The following is a 4,257-nucleotide window of genomic DNA, read 5'->3' on the forward strand; positions in this document are numbered from 1 at the left end:
ACCTGAACAGCCTCCTTAGTAGCAGGTGGAAAAGAGTAACAGAGTTGGACATCATCTGCGTACAGATGACATCGCACTCCAAAACTCCAGATGATCTCTCCCAACGGTTTCATGTATATGTTAAACAACATAGGGGACAATACAGAACCCTGCGGGACCCCACAGAACAATGGCCCTTTCAGAGTCAATACACTCTCTGCTAATGCAGTCAGGTTACATTCACAGGCATTACACAAAATTACATTTAAACATTCACATTACACTAATCTAACATTAACATCTGTCTCTCCACTCCCCAGCTATCTTCCCTAATAGCTGTAATCTTCCCCCTAGCTATCTCTGCTAGCTAACTAACCACTTTAGGCCTCTCTCACTACTCTTCTCCACTCCAAACTCCTAGCTCCTTTGACACCCAGAATCAAGGGTGTCAAAACCCTGACAGGGTTTTTAAAACACCCCCTTCAAGTCATTTTTTTTCTTTTTCTAAGTTAAGCTCCGCCCACTCTCTCCTGGCCAATCACTAACTTCTTTCATTTCCCTCCAAGCTCCTAAGCACACCCTCTTCAGGAAATGAGATTTAAAATGGATGCCCCTGACACCCTTTCCAAAATGGCTGCCGAACTTCCTGGGCCTACTTTTATAGCTTTTCCAAGCCTAACAGGTAAGGAATTCACTACACCGTGCATCTGAGAAAGTAGACTTATGGCCTTATCAGAAAGCCCAGCTGAAATGTCCCATTTTGCTGGCTTCTGCAAAGAAAGAGGGAGCAGGGGAGTGAATCTGTCACCCTGCATGCAGCTCCCTCTCTGCAACGTTTTCCCCATCACATGTGAAGGGCCTTCACAATTATACCCTATGACTCATGCTAACTGCCATGGTAACAGCATACAGAAACCTGGGATTTGCAGTTTAAAGTGTGGTATTTAGAATTACCTGCCAGAGAGCTCTTCCAATGGCTTCCCAAGGTACAGGCCTTCGGATTTAACAGGATATAGCCATGGCAATTAAAGTGGCACCTTCCTGCTAGCATTGTGTAAGATGAATTAGCTTTTCACCAATGATGCTAGAAGTATGAGAAAAAGTACAGATTAATGCCAGTACATATCATCATTCATGAAAGTTTTTTAGCTGGACTGGACTGCATGGACACCAGCCAAGAGCTCTGAAGCTATCAATCATCAATAGAAAAGGGGGCTGGAACCCTGGCATTCTTCCCCATCTGCAGTGAAAAGTGCCATGCCAAATACACTGTGCCAGCAATCTCTTTTCCTTCTCTGCATGAAGGTCTTTGGATTGAGACTGTATGGAATTCATTCACAATTCAGTACAAACATTCCCCCAGCTGTAACTAACTGCAGAATGTTAAGATCAGCCTTTATAATTTTCTCTTTCTCTTTTGAAGTACTTCTAGATTCAAACAAAGGGATTGTAGAAATGCCTCACAGGATGTAATTCAGCTATCTCCTGCCTTCATAACATGATTAAAATGAATTACTAGAATTCAAGCCAATTCAGCCCCTTTGACTTCGATGGTAATATAATCCAAGTACTTGAGTTAACGTGGTTGTCAAGAGGACTTTGTGCTCTGTGCTTCACAATACTTCACATTCAAACTTGTCTGAGGTTTAGCAGAGTAATTTACATCTGCCCACACATCCGTTTTAGGAAGTTGATCATTTCAGATGTATATTTAATCTAGAAATGCGAATGCTGCTGATTTGAAAGTGAAGTTACACAAATGATGGCTGATTGTAACAATTCATCTCCGCCTGTATTATTAACATAAGTAATTCAGCGTACTTTTGCAGCTTTTAAAAACCTGTTCTTGATCATTTTAATGTTTCAGTGTTTTATAACTATATCCTTATTGTACCTTGTTTCCTGTGGATGGGTGGCTTTCCTTCCTGCCACTGTGAGTCCCACGGAAGATGAGCTTGGAATCTGAAATAGGGAAGCAACAATACTGTTAGTAGCTGTTATAAGATCTGCTTCAAAATTTGAATGAAGTGATTAGAAATTACGTACACATTATTACTAGCCAGTGTAGTAAGAATAATATTTCTTCATTATATTCCAGGAAACATCATACTTACCCTTAAGTTCCCTCTCTTGATGTGATATGCAGGCCTCAAGTTGACCACCTAGAGAAGTGGGCTCAGTGTGGGAAAGCATGGCATCTTGTCTTTCAAGTCTTAAAACTATATCACCAGCAGCAGAGAAGCAGCTGGTATGTGCTTCTCCAGAGATTGCAATTCTAGAAATGCCTTGCTCTGAGGGATCCACAGACTAGGTAGGGGTGGCTGTTGATACTATAGACAGTCCTCCAGGAAAGGAAGAATCTCTCAGAGTGAAACATTTGGGACTAAGGAAGGGCAAGAAAGTAATGTTAGAAGTGGGGCACATGTCCTCCCATCTCAAGTCAGTAGACATTTTGTATCATCCTTGGTGCTGGAACACTTATAACCATGACTAACAAAGGGATGAACTTATTGGCCATTAAAAAAACAAACTCCTACTTGGAAAAAAAATCTCTGAAATCTGTTGTTCATATGCTATGGACACCATAAGAAAAGCCATGCCAGATCAGACAGATGACCTATTTAATCTGATATCTATTCACATTATTACCAATCAGTTGCCTAGGAGAAGCCTTTTCATTAGCAAGTCTGATGATCTCCTGTTCATCAGCCATTGATATGCAGGGGTATTTTGTCTCTGATCCTGGCAATGATGTATAGCCAACCTCAGTATTGGCCATTGCCTGGATCTACAGTCTATCCTATATCCTATATCCCAGGATCTGATCCTAGATTATCTACTTTGAAGTGGATTATACGAGTGTCCACTGCCAGACAATCTGGAATAAACAGCTAATCTGGGATCAGATCCTGGGATATAGGGCAGAGCAGAAGGAGCCATTGATGGCCCTAATTTTCATGAATCTGTCTATTTATCAATATTTTATTAACACTCCAAAATTGATGTATATAAACCAAAGGAAAGGAAACCTATATTCATAAATCTACACATTGTATAGTACAAACAGATTGCAGGGACTGATAATATTACTTCTTCTCCCTTTTGTCAGAGATTATGACTGATATATATGTGAATTTCTGTTATATATTACCTTTGTTAAACTTCTACTAACCACATATTTCTATTATGTATCTATCAAAAGCCAGATTTATGATATACCCCCATCTTGTCTTCACAAAAATAAACATGAGTCCTTCTTAATATCAACCAAGGTTTTCTCTTTGATAAGCAAAGTCAGTTATGCATTTCAGCCTGTTCATACATTTGCACCAACCAGTCTGCTTTGTTGACATAGTCAGGTGTTTCCATCCTCAAACATGTAACATGACTGCAGCTGTAAACATTCATTTGTTCTCCAGTTCTGTCTTCCCCATTCCCAGCAATGTGAACTTCACAATCACCCTTTTCCCTACAGTTTAAAATACAACTTTATGTTTTAAAGAGCTGTGGAAATGAGTTTCATAGCTAAACCCTTTGCTGTATAAAGAAGTACTCCCTTTTATCTGCCCTGAAGTACTTGCCAGTCAGCCTCAGTTGATAATCCCAAGTAGTAGTGTTAGGAAAAGCAAGAGAAGTTTATTTAGTTATACAATGAAGGAATATCTTTAAAAACAAATTTGTATTCTGCTTAAATATATGTGTGTGTGTATATATATATATATCTGTATATATATATGTGTGTGTGTGTATGTGTGTGTGTGTGTGTGTGTGGGACATCGGACATGGTTCAGTCATTTTATTATGATGGCAAAATATTCTTCTACATTTGTTCTTCCCTCTTTGTAGGGAAGAACACTGAGCTACCCCGCGGAGATATTATCATTTATTTTAAAAAGTAATTCCTTTTATGTGCAGCTTTTCCTACTGCTTTCACCTTTCATAATCTCTCATTTGTATCTAATATGTGGTTTCAATTATTGTGATATGACAGAATGCTTTCCCCCTCGATGTCTACTTTATACCTGAGTTCCTACTAAAGTTTTAGTTAACTTACTACATGTTGTTACTCTATATCTGCTTATGCTAATGAATGGTTCTTAATCTCTTAACCTGCTACTTACAATATAATACAGCAGAGTTAATTATATTCCCTGCATAATGTAATTCTGAACTCCAAGGGATGGAAATAGCTTATGAATTTTCTATAATATCATGTTTGCAATCTCATTACTTTAGAAGTTTAAAATGATTTGGTTCAGGTGACCTCATGTTAAGAGA

The 4,257-nt window shown here is 38.9% G+C and overlaps 1 long non-coding RNA gene across 1 annotated transcript; it reads right to left on the reverse strand.

Annotated features, from left to right (window-relative positions):
- Nucleotides 1–941: 941 nt before the first annotated feature.
- LOC132762047 (uncharacterized) lies at nt 942–3,193 on the reverse strand. The gene is made up of 3 exons (XR_009630066.2): nt 2,094–3,193; nt 1,874–1,941; nt 942–1,063 (listed from the first exon to the last, which is right to left on the reverse strand). It is a non-coding gene; the product is annotated as an uncharacterized lncRNA (long non-coding RNA).
- Nucleotides 3,194–4,257: the final 1,064 nt, after the last annotated feature.

The sequence above is a fragment of the Anolis sagrei genome, chromosome 1, assembly GCF_037176765.1.
Source record: "Anolis sagrei isolate rAnoSag1 chromosome 1, rAnoSag1.mat, whole genome shotgun sequence".
NCBI classification, from domain to species: domain Eukaryota; kingdom Metazoa; phylum Chordata; class Lepidosauria; order Squamata; family Dactyloidae; genus Anolis; species Anolis sagrei.